Here is a 17,738-nt window from a genome sequence, read left to right on the forward strand (position 1 = left end):
CCATAATTGCTTTAACAAGATAGTTTTATTTCACGACCTACCTCCCACTTTGAGGTTATGGTATAGCAGTAGCATACCGTAGTGTTATATCCTCCCACTCTTGCTATGCATCTCCTCGTTCCCCCAGCATATGTTCAACAGCTCAGCGCCCGCTGCTTCACTCGCGTGGCCTGTAGAGTTTTTTAGGTTTTGTTTTTATTTAATCGAATTTTTATGTTGCTCACAAACTGCAACACCTTCTAAGCTTTCCATGCTAAGCAAGGTCATGTGAGCAGGTCTTTTCCGAATTTACTTCTGATCGAAAAGTGATTATATTTCGCAGCTTCATGTCAACAGTTCTGGTAAGAAATGAATTCCTCCCGGCACTGTACAGCAGCACGTCAAGTGAAAATGGTGCAGCCGACTAACAAAGTGCAGTATCTATGCATTTTAAGGCAGCAACGCTGCTATGCTGAGTTGGTGGGAGTGCATGGAAACGATGCAGACTATCTCTCTGTGAAGAAGAGAGTATCAAAAGACAAGGTGGAAGAGGAGGGGAAGACTGGTGTTTAACGACTCGTCGACAATGAGGTCGATAGAGATGGAGCATTATTTATGATTAGGGAAGGACGGGAAATGGAGGCGCCCGTGCTCGTTCGAACATCCGGTATTTGCCTTTCATAAATTAGTTCCTTATGAGAATTATTTAGAATATGGTGTAAATATATTTTGTCGCTTAATATCTTAAGTAGTAACAATAATGACACCGTAATCAGAGACTAAAAGTAAAATTTAAATTCACGTTGTGATTCAGGTCATGCTACTCCAGCTATCGTATTTTAGTTAACTGTGGTACCTCACACATTACACCAGAAAACTCTGTAATAGCGCTTCATACGCGTGAGAGGATACTGCAGTACGTAAAGCGGTGAATTTGTAATCTTTTGTTATCGGTTCGAATTCTGTCGCTTCTACAAATGTTAGTTAGTTGTGAACAAAGAAAATTTAGGGGGATAACGTCGGTTGTAACGTTTGAAGTACTCCCACCATTGCAACATTCGTGTAAATACCTTCCAACGCTCATTGGAGGAAGGTGGATACAAATTGTCTCCACTGTTTTCTCTACTACGAATACACCTGAGTTTGACGATGAACCCAGGCTTCGATTGTTAACCGTTTCGTATTTTTTGCATTGCCATACCCTTAAATGTTACACTCTGTTTCAAGCAATGATTTCCACAGCTACAGGAACAATAAGTGTGATACTTTCTTGGCAAACGGCACTGAAGCGCCGAAGAGACTGATATAGGTATGCGTATTCAAGTACAGAGATATGCAAACAGGCAAAATACGGCACTGCGGTCGGTAACGCTTATATAAGACAACAAGTGTCTGTCGCACTTATTAGACCGGTCACTGGTGCTAAAAGAGTAGGTTATCAAGATTTAAGTGAGTCTGAACGTGGTGTTACTGTTGGCACATGAGAGATGGGACACGGCATTTCCGAGGTAGCGATGAAGTGGGGATTTTCCCGTAAGATCATTTCGCGACTGAACCGTGGATATCAGGAATCCAGTAAAACATCAACTCTCCGACATCGCTGAGGCCGGAAAAAGATCCTGCAAGAACAGGACCAACGACAACTAAAGAGAATCGTTCAACTTGATAGAAGTGCAACCCTTCCGCGAATTGCTGCAGATTTCAATGCTGGGCTATCAACAAGTGTCAGCGTGCGAACCCTACAACGAAACATCATCGATATGAGCTTTAGCAGGCAAAGACCAACTCCTGTACCCTTGATGACTGCACGACACAAAACTTTAGGCCTCGCTCGGGTCCGTCAACACTCACATTGGACTCTTTATGACTGGAAACATGTCGCATTGACGTGTACGAATAGGGAGACAACCTCATGAATCCATGGACCCTGCATGTCAGCAGGGGACTGTTCAAGCTGGTGGAGTCTCTGTAATGGTGTTGGGCGTGTGTAGTTGGAGTGACAGGGGACCCCTGCTACGTATAGATACGACTCTGGCAGGTGACACGTATGTAAGCATCCTGTCTGGTCACCTGCATCCATTCACTGTGCATTCCGACAAGGGAAATTCGAGCAGGACGATGCCACACGTCCAGAATTGCTACAAAGTGGCTCCAGTAACACTGTTCTGAGTTTAATCACTTCCTCTGGCCACCAAACTCCCCAGACATGAACATTATTGAAGATGTCTGGGATGCCTTGCAACTTGCTGTTCGGAAGAGATCACCCCCTCGTACTGTTACGGATTTATGGACAGCCCTCCAGAATTCATGGTGTCAATTCCCTGCAGCACTACTTCAGACATTAGTCGAGTCAATGCCACGTAGTGCTGCGGAATCTCTGCGTGCTCGCCGGTGCCCTACACAATATTAGTCAGGTGTACCAGTTTCTTTGGCTCATCAGTGCATAATGCAGTGCTAGCAAAGGAAAAGATCGACCTAACCCAGAGTGTGCAGACTTTGTTTTTAAAGTTTTTCCTACCTGAATAGTAACTTTTTCTTATTCTGTAAAATTGTGAACGTTGCTACTTAAGATATTTTGAGATTAAACTAAATCCCTTCACCCAAGACTACGTGAAAAGAAACCTTCTTAACGGCACTAAATAGCGGTTTGTAACGCTGTTACTAGCGACACTTTACCGCATTTCGCTTGTTGGCATTGAAAAGCTTGTTGACCGGAAGACTAATCTCCCTGCTGGAAAGGAGGAACGAAATGGGAACTCTCATGTTTAAGGTCATGTGACTTATTTCAGTGATTAAAAAATAAAGTGAAACTAACAATGAAGTTGGCAGTACGAGCACACTGTTGGTGTCGGCAGGAGTTGCCGTACCTGGGGCCTGAAATGATCAGACCCAGTTTAGATTAGGAACATACAGAACTGGAACCCATTGCTTTTCACAGGTACGGGAAAACCTTTTAAAGAGCGAAAATACTTCGAATTGTCACAGAATTTTAAGAATTCAGACATTGTCTCAAAATATGTTATTCATAAATATATTTAATGTTGACTAAAGATTGCTGAAATTACTTATCTTTCAGTGTTAGTTAACTCAAATTCTACTTAGTGTTGTATTGATTTAGAAATATCAGTTATGTAATAAAATTTAGTTTCCAAGCGTTAAAGACTGTCTCATCTCTAATGACGGTTTTCTTAGTATTTGGAACATCGTGGTTTTGATTTACGTCTGGACTGATTACCTTAAAGACCAGCTTTCTTATGTGCTCTCTAGTGGTATCCATTTTGTATATTCAAACTACTGTACTGCAAAGAGATTAGAGGACCTGCAAGATAGCTAGGTTTGTGAGCTGCATGTTAATCAGGCGAAACGCAATTCAGTTCGTTCGGATACTTTTAGGTATGATAGTACACGTTGGAATCAGTGGAGGTGAGTACGACGTTAGCGATCGATATTTTCCTCTTGGGACAGCTTCTCATGTATGGTGCAGCATTTAACAGTTGTGATTCGTCTTGATCCGACGTTTTCTAAAAACACGTGATGAAAACGGACAGAAGCAGCCGTTTGTCGCACAGGCTATTTCGTGTAAGGTATACGAACTTAGATTCCAAGTATGCTGTGAAAAGTCACATTTAATTCATTCTGACATCAGAATAATGCTGAAAATCAAGATACCATTCTTCCCCTTGAATTAACTCTAGATTACTAAACCTCGTAAAATTTATGATTGCTTTAGGGTATAAAACAGGAAATTTTGTTCTTAATTTGGTGTGTAACATACCACTTTAGGTCTAATAATAGTAATTAACTAATGCAAAACGTGTGTATTTCACTACCTTTGAATAAAATGTGGAGTAGTAAAGACGGAAAATCAAAAGAAAAAACTAAGACAATGGCCTTCATGGGGAAAGAACCAATCAGAACCAGAATAGTGATATATCAGAAGATTTTAGAGCAAGTAAACTATTTCACTTATCTCGGATGTGAAATGACATATGGCTGCAGCAGAGATATTGAAATTAAGCTTAGTAAATTCAGTCTGGCCGGTGGAACAAGCAACAGGAACCTAAAAAACAAAACCAGGAAGGACACCCAAATTAAATTTTACAAAACTGCTGCAGTACCCACGCTGCTCTATGGAAGTGAGACATGGGTGATTAACAAGAAGCAAGAAAACCGCATTCAGGCACAGGAAATTAAACTCCTTAGAAGTGTTAAAGGTTGCGCAAGAGAAGACAGGCTAAGAAATCGAGATATTAGAGAAAAACTGCAAATCTTTAGCCTCAATGATAAAATTCGAGATTACAGAAGAAAATGGAGTGATATCTACAAAGAATGGAGAGTGAGAGACTTCCCTTAAAGGCAAGGAAATATAAGTGCCATGGGAGAAGTGACAGAGAATGATCGAGACAAAGATGAGTTCCTGCCTAATACCTGAAGAGCTGATAAAGTAGTAAACCCAAAACTGGTTTGGTGGCGATGTAACATTTTCCCTCTTTAATGTTACAGGGTTAAGTAGTAATGTACTAATTATTTCTTAATAGTTTGCATCGTATTCGTGAGTTCCGCCTGACGAAGATGATCGAGGTAATCGTCGAAAGTTTGAGGGGTTACTCGTATCTGATGCGGAAAGAATATAGAAAATATTTCGTATACAAATGCCGTTGCGTAAAACTTCGCTCGCAGCGGAGTGATCGTCAAACCTAACATTGCTCTCGTGTATGTTGTTTGCATTTAATCCTTGCAGATACAGACTAGGTGTCATGAAATATCCTGCTAAGCGTTTCCATGAAGCACGAACTTAATTGGTTGTTATTAACATTATATTTAAGTCTGCATTACAAAGCACTCAATAACAGTAGTGACTCGTAATATCACACGCAGCTTTGTAATGTATTACCGGCTTTCTCATTTTTACATTTTTTAAATATTGCCGATATTTGGAATACGTTTAGTCGTTGGGATAAGACTAGTTAAGGGGATGAATAGAAAACATATTTTAAAATGAACCGAACGACGTGAAATAATAATCATGAGTCTATGATATCTGCTTTGATATGAATTCCAGCGTGTCCAAAAACGTGTTTTGCATTCGGCATGTTTGTCCCGGCTTATTCGACGGACAGAGATCAGAGACTGTCAACAGAACCACATTACTTTAACTCGACAAATGTTGTCAGTTACAGTAAGCACGTTAGGCTGTAGTAACAATAATTGATTCACAATTCAAGGCGACAATTACAAAATAATGCGTTTTCCGTTTCGGAAAACATATTCGTTTACAAAAATCAGCTTGTACAACATCGTGGTTTTGATTTTCGTCTGGACTGATTACCTTAAAGACCAGCTTTCTGCAGAGGTCACAGTTATTACCTATGACAATGCTGTATACAAATTATCCAATTAATAAGTACTTTAAGAAGGACTTAAAAACAAATCAAATGTTATTTCTAATAAGATAATATATAAAGGGAGTCCATTATTCATGATCAATAAGTTAGCTACGTAAAATATAGGCACGAAGCTGGGAATCCATGATGTCCTATTGCCTATGATAGTTCAGTCTCTTTTATGTTAAAATTTTCCACAAATATTAAGTTTTAGCGCAAAATTTGTATGCAGTGTCAGAAGCCTGTTAAAAACCTTTCTGCAGACGCCTCATTCATCCCTGTACAAGTAGTACGCGTTGAGAAGAAGGGGTGTTGACTTGTGAAACAACAGATATTATTAATGTGAAGCGGTTATTATCTCACCGTAGCACGTAAACTGCGGAGTTAGCATGTTAGCGAACAACTTGCCTCTGATTGCATTTCGTGTTCCCAGAAACTACACGTAGAAACTGGAAAAGAAAAATAGGTTACTGGTGCCGAATAGGGCTGGTGACGTGTTTGTGACCGCGACACACGACAGGGCTCGCGTGACTTCCCTCAGTGATGGCTATCAGGGTTGGCACGTCACGCTGCGCTGGAGACACGGGGCACCGCCCGGGTTGTTGACCCCTCGTTACTGATATCGCATATCCAGCAGCGGCGAACGCTAAGCGTGCACTTACCGTGACAACGTAATCACGTTCTGAGAGGGGCCCTCAACATTTTATAAACTGGAATTCAGAGAAGACTCATATAGGCGGGCCCTTAACCCCAACACAGTACTTCGAAAACTGTTCAGCGATTCTTCTGGGCATTTTGGTACCAAGGTCCCTTGGTCCCGGGTAGCTCGTCGTATAATAATTGAATGTAGTTTGGTTTCTCAATATTATTTGTCTTTTAATCTGCATTGCACTAAAATTTTCTGCGTAACAGTTCAAATTTCGACGTTATGCGTTGTGTGTTGTTTTGAAACAAATGTGTTCCATCCACTCACAGTACTTGCTTTTGATACCAATAAAGTCCATTTAACTCTTTGTCTTCGATCTTGCAGTCAATACAGCTCGATTTTGTCTGAGTTTTTTTTTCGGCAGGATTAGTTTTACGTTAACAGTGATAGCATTATCGGTAGAATTACTACTGAATAGTTGGCCGATATGCACCTCTTGCACAGCGTCACTAAATGCAATTGAAGAGCAGCACAACGGCGCTATGCTGGGCTGAGCGCATATTTTCAACATTTTCACTATTGTGCAGGTACTTCCACAGCAATATAAAATACAAAAACAAATGAAGGCAAGAAATCAAACGAAACCTAAACTCATTAACGAACCAATGCAAGCCACGGATTCCTTGCATCAAAATACACAGAAAGTATCCCCGATATCCTCTGAAATGTTGCTGTATAGAGCTGCCGTATTACTACTGTTGTGTTGGCAGAAGAGCCAACACCGTGTTACGAGAGGAGTCCGAAATGCACGCGTTTTAGCTCACGGAGGCTGGCGTGAGGGGGGAACTACTATACTGACGTGAGGTCTGGAACATGACAAGCAATGAGAATTCAGAAAGCGGATATAATTAGTTTGATACTTAACTTTAATCCATTAATGATGAACGTCGCTCTTGACGGTACATGATTCACAATATTATCTGTTCAGAATACATTGGTAGTAACTGAATATGGCGCCTTGCTAGGTCGTAGCAAACGATGTAGCTGGAGGCTATGCTAACCTGTCGCCTCTGCAAATGAGAGCGTATGTAGTCAGTGAACCATCGCTAGCTAAGTCGGCTGTGCAACTGGGGCGAGTGCTAGGGAGTCTCGCTAGACTGGACCTGCCGTGTGGCGGCGCTCCGTCTGCAATCACTGATAGTGGCGACACGCGGGTCCGACGTATACTAACGGACCGCGGCCGATTTAAATGCTACCACCTAGCAAGTGTGGTGTCCGGCGGTGACACCACAACTACTGCGATCATGACATAAGTAATAAATAACATTTGTTATGTCTTAATCAATCTTATTACGTAGGTACCTAAGTTCGTAGAGTTTTTGTTTTCCATGTGAGTATTCCGGTTGGTAAGGGCTTATTTATCGACTGTCAATTTTTATTGTAGTTCGTTGTTGCTATTTGAGTTTACATATTGTCACTTTGTCATTTGGAGATGGTGAGTGGAGCTGTGAACGTTAGAAAATGAAGTACCAAGTGGATAAATTTGAACATTTCCAACATATTTATCTCTTTGAATCCAAGAGACGGGTGGCAGCAGAGAAGACAAAGAGAAACACTTGCGCTGTGTATGGGGTTAATGCCACTGGATAGTGTACGGTAAGAAAATGGTCTTATGGTTTACTCGGTTTCGGGAAGATCGTTCTGGCATTAGTGGCTCTCCACACTCAGGAAGACCTCCGCGGTTCGATGAAGATCGTTTAAACGCGTTAATCTGGAATGATCCACGTCATTGTACTTGAGAACTGGCAAATGTGGTAAAGGTCGATCATTCCACAATCGTGCGACATTTGTAATGGCGAAGCTTCAAATATCGGGTGATTGGGTACCGTATGCCCTAAACAAAAATTACAAAAATCAGCGGGAGGCCACATGTGCAACTCTGCTTGCTCATCAATTGGCTCGTCGTTAGTGGTGATAAGAAATGGTGTCTTTAGGCTAAGATAAGGAAAAGAAAGGAATGGTTCAGCTTCAGGAAAGTAGCAATTCCAGTACAAAGGTACGCGCGCAACCACAGAAGATAACGTTATGTGTCACGTTAAACAGCGACGGTGGGGACTGCTAAAAATTGCTTCACCGAGGTGTAACCATCGCTGGTAACATTTATTGTCGACAACAGAGACGTCTTGCGGACGCAGTCCAAAAAAAAAAGAAAAAATGGTTCAAATGGCTCTGAGCACTATGGGACTTAACTTCTAAGGTCATCAGTCCCCTAGAACTAGGCACTACTTAAACCTAACTAATCTGAGGACATCACACAGGTCCATGCCCGAGGCAGGATTCGAACCTGCGACCGCAGCGGTCGGACGGTTCCAGACTGTAGCACCTAGAACCGCTCGGCCACCCCGGCCGGCACGCAGTCCAGGAGAAACGACCAGAAGCACTGCGTGAAGTAATGCTACTCCACGATAACGTCTCCCTGCATTCCGCTAGACTGACAATAAACACTATACTGGAGTTTGTAAGTTATTGCACACGCACCTTATTCACCTGATCTTGCGCCCTCAGATTTTCACCTTTTCCGCTCTCTATCGAACAACCTTCAACAAACCTCCATTCCGCATTAAAACTCGTTCCGTAAACACCTACATCGTTATCATACTTCTCAAGTCACTTAATGGCGTGTGGCGGAGGGTACTTTTTCTATCACTAACTGAGCCCTTCAACCCCACTCTACTCGCTAACAGCACGTGGGAAGAATGATTGCTGGTAAGTCTCAGTATTGGCTCCAGTTTCTCGACTATTCTCTTTACGGTCATTACGCAAAGCGTTTGAGGAGGGACGTAATATGTTGTCCAATCATCCCGTAAAGTGCTCTCTCGAAATCTGTCCGTGATGCACAACGCCTTTCTTGTAACGTCTGCCAATGGGGTTTGTTGAGCATATCCCTAACGATCTCGTGACGACTAAACGATCCCGTTGTAACACCCACGACATAAATTTTAGCTACAGTGCGACGAGAGGAAATTATGCCTCTAACAGTTATAAACATCATCTATCCGACATATAGAAAAACAGTGAAATAAAACAAAACGATGATAAATATTAATTATTTATATAACATTTTGTGATGTAATTGGACATATCAATGTGTATCATACAAAGACAATGATAATTGTAAATTCCTTTTATGATCTGCGTTCGTCTTCCTTTGTTTTTACCTTTTTTTGGTTGGCTTTTGTATTTGCGGGCACAAGACGCATATCAAACTGAGGTCTGTTAAGAAATTGTAATTATTTGTTAATTATTATTTGAGAATAGAGTTCTTTATTATTATAAGTATGTGTGAATAATTATTCGTAACTTTCATTCCTCTCCCAATAAGCATTATCTGCGTTAATTATTTCTTTCCGCTGCAAGGAGCGCAGCCATTGATGACGGAGATTTGTATCGCATTTTTATCTGTGTTTCTTACGAAAGTATCAAAGATTTGCTTGATGAAAATTAGTCTAAATAGTGCACAATATAAAAGTAAAGTTTAATAAGCAGTAATTCAAATACTCATCCTGTTAAAAGGAAATTTGCTCTACCAATAGAAAGTCTCTTTCAATTGTCTGCCGCCATGTTAACAATTATCTCAGCGGCAAATTCAAATTACGCAACTCTGCAGACATAAATGCCGAAGGTAATAAAAACGAGTAAAAATAAATGTGCACCGATGGTCCCGAACTCATTTTAATGAAAATAATTCGAATCAGATTGGTTATTTAAAAACAGTGCTCATAGCACGATCCATATAACAAACTTTTGCTTGCTGATGTATGGAGCCGAAATTAATTACGCCCGAGTTGCGAAGAACATTGTTTCAGGTAACATACGTCACTGCTGTGCGCGGCTGATATTCGGTGGTTTTAATGATCATTTTGCTGAAGATAACTGTTTCCATCATAATCAATACTGGTATAGAATCTGTTGTATGAACTGTGATTTTGTGACACTTACACAACTTACAGACAACACTTTAACACAACGTTAACTTGGATTTCTTTAGCAACGTGACCAAATCTTTAGCCGTAAGAAAAATTTATTTTGTAATTACTCACTGTAATGAAATAACATTATCATTTTCATTTACAAATTAGTTAAATACCAAACTACTGAATAAAACAGCGAACGCCACACCGTGACGAAACGTGCCGCTCTTTGTTGGGTCATCTCTATCTCTTCTATCAGTCAATCAGTCTAGACAGGTATACAATACTCAAGAATCCGTCGAACAAGCACCTTATAAGCCACTTTCTTCATGGATCAGTTTCATTTCCTTAAGATTCTTCCTGTGAGTCTGAGTCTGGCTTATCGCACAACTTGTTTTCTTTTCCTACGTATGCGCAATATATTGCATTTGTTTGAGATCAGGGTCAATTGTCAGGGCCCGCACTATTTATCAATTCTCTGGAGGTCATCCCTGAATTGCTACTTTGTTGTAGATAATAGTATCATCTGCGAGTAGCCTTAGAGAGAATCCGACAAATTCTACTACATCATATATATATATATATATATATATATATATATATATATATATATATATATATATATATATATATACTTTTGAGATGGCCCCATAACCAGAAATCAGATGGGTTGAGATCCAGTGAATGAGCAGGTAATACATCTGGACCCCTCATCCAATCCATCAACCAGGGAAGACATGACTGAGTTGTGTCCAAACACTAATGGTGAAGTGTGTTGGAGCACCATCACATAGCAGCCACATTACCCTTCGAATAATCGATGGCACTTCTTCTAGCAGGGGAAGCAAAGTTAACCATAGGAAACACCAATAGTTCTGGCCTCTTAGGCGATGTGGAAGGAAGACTGGTCTCAAAATATGGTCAGCAATTATCTCAGCCCACACCTTCTGGCTGCACTGATGTTGATGATTCACTGTCACCATACCATGGGGGTTTTGCATGCTATGCCACAGATGACTGTTATGAAAGCTGAAGATACCACTCTGTGTACAGGTGGCCTCATCTGTGAATAGGATGGATGACAAAAATCCCAGAATTGTTGTCACTTGACGAAGAAACCAGTGACAAAACCGGTCCTGAGTGGAAAGTCTGTCACTAGTAAGCCCTGCACATGCTTAAGTGATCAGGGTAGTAATAACTGTCATGGAGACTGTTCCACATATATATATATATATATATATATATATATATATATATATATATATATATATATAACAGTAACGATTCTATCACACTTCCTTAGGCTACTCCGGAAATTACCTTTACACCGTAGATTTTGTTCCGCTAGTAGTAACGTGTTGAATTCTGTCTGCAAGGAAGTCTTGAATCCAGTGGCAAATCTGCTCTGATACTCGATAAGCTCGTACTTTTTTCACTATAAGGCAGTGCGAGACGGTGGCAAATGCCTTCGTGAAGTCAAGGAACACGGCATCAACCTGGGCGCCATTGTCATGGCTCTATGGATCTAATGGAGGCACACAGTGAGATTAGTTCTGCAGGATCTCTGTTTGAGGAATCCATGTTGATTTTAATAGAGGATATTTTCCGTCTCTCAGAACGTCATAGTTATTGAGCATAAAACACGTTTCATAATTCTACAACAGATTGGAGTCAACGATATAGGTCTTGCGTACGTCTGTCCTACGGCCCTTCTTAAAAATGGGAATGACCTCCGCTTTCTACCGGTCCCTAGGTACCCTTCGATGCTCAAGCGATCTACAGCTAGAAGGGGAGCACGTTCTTTTGAGTAATATTTGTAGAATCTTATAGGTATCACATCCGGTCCCGACGCCTTTCAACTACCAAGCGATTGTAGTTATTTTTCTATTCCGCAATTGGTTATCTCAATATCTGCCACTTCAACCTTCGTTCGACGACTGAATGAGGGACCGTGGTACAATCTTCCTCGGTGAAAAAATATCGGGAGACTGAATTTAGTATTTTTGCCTTCTCTCTGTTACCTTCTGTCTCAGTGTCAGTCTCTGAATGAATGAACTGATGATTTTGACCCACTTACTGACTTTACATACGACCAAACCCTCTTAGCATTTCTACTCTGATCGGTTGACAAAATTTTACTTTCAAAGTCATTGAAGGCTTCGCTCATTGCTCTCCTTACGCTCATTTTCGCTTCGTTCAGCTTTTGTTTGTGAGCTAGGCTTTTAATTCTCTTCAATCTGAGACGAAGTTCTCTTCATTTACGTAGCAGTTTTATAACACGGCTGTTAAAACATGGTAGGTCTTTCCCATTCTTTCCACATCTTCGTCCTCGTCACAGAGTATTTTATACTGACTGCTTAGATACTCTGAAATTTGTTTCCTGTCACTCTCGCTAAGCAAAAATATCTTCCTATCTTTCTTATAATTCGTTATTAGACCCGTTTCCAAAGATGCTGTTACAGCCTTAGGAAATGAGAAGCTTAAAGTAGTAAATGAGTTTTACTATTTGGGGAGCAAAATAACTGATGATGGTCGAAGTAGAGAGATATAAAATGTAGACTGGCAATGGCAAGGAAACCGTTTCTGAATAAGAGAAATTTGATAACATCGAGTATAGATTTAAGTGTCAGGAAGCCGTTTCTGAAAGTATTTGTATGGAGTGTAGCCATGTATGGAAGTGAAACGTGGACGACAAATAGCATAGACAAGAAGAGAATAGAATCTTGCAGAATGTGGTGCTACAGAAGGATGCTGAAGATTAGATGGGTAGATCACATAACTATTGACGAGGTATTGAATAGAATTAGGGAGAAGAGAAATTTGTGGCACACCTTGACTAGAAGAAGGGATTGATTGGTAGAACATGTTCTGAGGCATCAAGGGATCACCAATTTAGTATTGGAGGGAAGCGTGGAGGGTAAAACGCGTAGAGGGAGACCAAGAGATGAATACACTAAGCAGATTTAGAAGGATGGAGGTAGCAGTAGGTACTGGGAGATGAAGAAGCTTGCACAGGATAGAGTACCGTGGAGTGCTGCATCAAACCAGTTTCTGGACTGCAGACCACAACAACAACATAATCTTCAGTAAGTGATACTAATTCGGGGAGCTTTCCTTGAATGCTCCTGCACTTTACTAAAATGATATAAACCTTTTCTGTCTCTGAGGACAGTGCGACTAAGTTATTAGGCAAATCCTTTTTGGTCCTAAGAGAGAGTTTCTCTATCCTAAAAACGCCTCATGTGCAAGCCAGACATACTCTGCTACCTTAGTAACCTCTTTCAAAATGTAGTGCAAGCCTGACGTATTAAAGGGAAACCTACAATTCTGTACCCTAAAGCGGTACCGTCGCAGAGTCGTCTGATCCTCTCCTTTATGCCTTCCATTTTGCTCCAAACTAGAGAACCCCTATCAACCCTGGGTACGAGGCTACAAATAAACAGGTTAGCCGGCACTCTAAGCGCGATGGTAGTTGCCTTCTCCAAATCAGCCGCGGATTCCCTCAGAACCCAAGCGGCAGACATCATTCGTGCCATTTCCCACCGAATACAGCTGTTTGCACCCAGTGCTCTCGATAGCCGCCGGCCGGGCCTCTTCTGTATCAGGGATGTGCCCCCAACCCCCCTCCCCCCCACCCCCTCCGTCAGACGTACCAAGTGCGCACTGGCATTCTTTCCCGCCTTCCCTGCTATTTCCCTGAAGCGCTGCATCACCTGTGTAACATCGGAGATCCCAATTAGAAGCATAGCCAACATAGCCAACGCTATTTCCAGCTGTTTACGGACAGCAGCTAATTCTCCTTGTGTCCGCCCACAACAGGCATTGCCTTAAGCCATATCGTAGTACCTAACAATAGATATAATATTTCAGATGATGCTACTGAGTGTATAATGTACGCAAAATACCGGTATTACGAGGAGAATAAAGAAACACATAAAACTACTCTGCTGATTTATCGCTATGACCTGAGACAACAAACTCTTAAACAGAAATAAATTTCTCTGCTGAAATGGATGCATCTATAGTTACCTGTTACTAGAAACTCTACTTCCCCGAAAGCTACAGCACGAGATAAGTTTGCAAACTAGAATGCACTGATATAAACTATATGCTGTGTACCAGAACGAGATTTAAACTTAGTGGCGTGACGTAGAGTTCTGAAGGCGGGAAAATGGCAACAGAAAGCCGCCTTACACAAGGATATGCAGCAAGATTTACACAAAAATAAAAATTTACAGTAATTTGCTAATCACTTGTCAACACATATACACTCCTTTGCAGAAGCCCGTGAAAAGCAAGCAAAAATTAATTACTGTGTATCAGACGATTGCTGCTTTGCTACCGCTGCTAGTGCGTCTGCACCGCTCGGCGGCTGTATGTATAGGCCTCCACGATTTCTGCGCCTCAGAACCACGTGATTTATACGGTCACGGAATTGAAAATTTACCCCAGCGTTTGGCAGACTGTCCTAAACAGATGGGAAACGTTAGTAATAACTATAGTCTCTGTTATGTGTATCTGTTGTGTTTATTGAACTTATGGAAAACGGCTACGAACTTAGGCACCAACACAATATCTTCGTCGCGCTAATGTTTACGACAGTACTCTGTCATAATTGGGTGTGTGTAAGAAGGTAAACAGGCTTTAAATACGACTTATATATTCGTTAAGGAACAAAATGACTCCCTTGTGGCACCTACGTACACAGAACATTCACAAAAGTTACACTAAATTGTTCACATCTGTGTCATATCAGTTTGTATGCAATATTTCACGTTTTCCTCTCTGACTTACATCAGCGTTTTACGTGCCTTCCACTGAAAGCATGTCCGTGATTTACAAGTAACTAAATCGAATATAACCTTAACGAAACAGCTATGCGAACAGTAGTGCTTTCTTTGACTTTATCTTCCTAGTATTTGTACCAGTAATATCGCTGCTGAAGCAGAATGTGACAATTACCTATGAAACCGGCTTCCTTGTGTACATAATCTAAAGTGCAGACAAGATGAAGGCAGCCTGATTAATTGCACTTCCATTTTTGCCCAGAATATATTTGATTTCTAAACTCGCGTGTTTTGCAAGTTCGTATAACGATCAGTTTCGGTTAGTCAAGGCAAGCCCTTTCAGATATCTCTTTTAATCTCCACTGAAGCACGTTACTAACTTTGGAGTGCTCTTTGGGCCTTTACTCAATAGGAAACATTCGCAGATGTCTACCAATGAGGCCATATAGTTCGAATGAGAACTCACCAGTGCGTTTGTTTAGGGTTCAGCCCTCATTTGTTTGGCTGACGGTGCACTGTAGTCGGAGTCCTGTAGTGACAGAGATCCTGCATGAGATCTTACACTTACTTTCTGTGGTGATTAATATGCGAAGTACTGATTCTTTCAGTCAATATTCATACAATTATCTTTTGAGCCGGTTGCGCACAGAACTTGCAGTGAACTACACTCCTGGAAATGGAAAAAAGAACACATTGACACCGGTGTGTCAGACCCACCATACTTGCTCCGGACACTGCGAGAGGGCTGTACAAGCAATGATCACACGCACGGCACAGCGGACACACCAGGAACCGCGGTGTTGGCCGTCGAATGGCGCTAGCTGCGCAGCATTTGTGCACCGCCGCCGTCAGTGTCAGCCAGTTTGCCGTGGCATACGGAGCTCCATCGCAGTCTTTAACACTGGTAGCATGCCGCGACAGCGTGGACGTGAACCGTATGTGCAGTTGACGGACTTTGAGCGAGGGCGTATAGTGGGCATGCGGGAGGCCGGGTGGACGTACCGCCGAATTTCTCAACACGTGGGGCGTGAGGTCTCCACAGTACATCGATGTTGTCGCCAGTGGTCGGCGGAAGGTGCACGTGCCCGTCGACCTGGGACCGGACCGCAGCGACGCACGGATGCACGCCAAGACCGTAAGATCCTACGCAGTGCCGTAGGGGACCGCACCGCCACTTCCCAGCAAATTAGGGACACTGTTGCTCCTGGGGTATCGGCGAGGACCATTCGCAACCGTCTCCATGAAGCTGGGCTACGGTCCCGCACACCGTTAGGCCGTCTTCCGCTCACGCCCCAACATCGTGCAGCCCGCCTCCAGTGGTGTCGCGACAGGCGTGAATGGAGGGACGAATGGAGACGTGTCGTCTTCAGCGATGAGAGTCGCTTCTGCCTTGGTGCCAATGATGGTCGTATGCGTGTTTGGCGCCGTGCAGGTGAGCGCCACAATCAGGACTGCATACGACCGAGGCACACAGGGCCAACACCCGGCATCATGGTGTGGGGAGCGATCTCCTACACTGGCCGTACACCACTGGTGATCGTCGAGGGGACACTGAATAGTGCACGGTACATCCAAACCGTCATCGAACCCATCGTTCTACCATTCCTAGACCGGCAAGGGAACTTGCTGTTCCAACAGGACAATGCACGTCCGCATGTATCCCGTGCCACCCAACGTGCTCCAGAAGGTGTAAGTCAACTACCCTGGCCAGCAAGATCTCCGGATCTGTCCCCCATTGAGCATGTTTGGGACTGGATGAAGCGTCGTCTCACGCGGTCTGCACGTCCAGCACGAACGCTGGTCCAACTGAGGCGCCAGGTGGAAATGGCATGGCAAGCCGTTCCACAGGACTACATCCAGCATCTCTACGATCGTCTCCATGGGAGAATAGCAGCCTGCATTGCTGCGAAAGGTGGATATACACTGTACTAGCGCCGACATTGTGCATGCTCTGTTGCCTGTGTCTATGTGCCTGTGGTTCTGTCAGTGTGATCATGTGATGTATCTGACCCCAGGAATGTGTCAATAAAGTTTCCCCTTCCTGGGACAATGAATTCACGGTGTTCTTATTTCAATTTCCAGGAGTGTATAATGTGAAATAGTATCCCTGCGCGTAGCGACACAAAGGCTAATAGATGGCTCGTCTTTCGTAAAATGGAAGGTGTTTTATAGATTCGCTAATGTCTCTCCTATCCATTGGATAACAGATCCAAACTTATCATCTTCTTCCGCGTTATGAATGGTTTACTCTCTTGCTGGAAATGGTGTCTTGAGAACAAGCAAATTTCGCTACCTTTTTTCTGTATTTTCAATTCATGTCATATTGCTTGAGAATCAATGAGGTTTTTGTGATCCGTCTGTACTGGTTAAAATGGCTCTGAGCACTATGTGACTTAACTGCTCAGGTCATCAGTCCCCTAGAACTTAGAACTACGTAAACCTAACTAACCTAAGGACATCACACACATCCATGCCCGAGGCAGGATTCGAACCTTAGACCGTAGCGGTCCGGCGGTACTGTTTTAATAACAATGTGAAACTCGTTTGTCACATTTCTCGGAATTATTTCGTTCAACGTGAGTCATTTCTTTGTAATTATACGTAAAATACATTCACGCTGTCGTGCCACCAGCTTGCGCGTACCTATTACTGCAGCCTTCGTCTTATAAGTGAATAGTCGTGGCATGATGAGTGAGAGTCCTCAGTCCTAGACTAAATTGTAGCCCATTAATAATAAATCGCGCGTCTTTGTATGAATAAAATTACAGGTAGAGAAACATACGTCACCGATCCTGCTCTGAAATGCTGATAATTTAGGAAGACTACGCATTGTGTTGTAGTAGTAAGTTCGTGTAACATGAGATAGGGGCTGCCCATTTTCAATGTTATTTGGAGATTTTCTTCTTAAATTACGTCATTATCTGGTTGTCTTAATGAACTGCCTAGCTATTCTTCCGAGTCTGAATTCGGT

Source organism: Schistocerca nitens, chromosome 1 (assembly GCF_023898315.1).
Source record: "Schistocerca nitens isolate TAMUIC-IGC-003100 chromosome 1, iqSchNite1.1, whole genome shotgun sequence".
Taxonomy (NCBI): Eukaryota; Metazoa; Arthropoda; class Insecta; order Orthoptera; family Acrididae; genus Schistocerca; species Schistocerca nitens.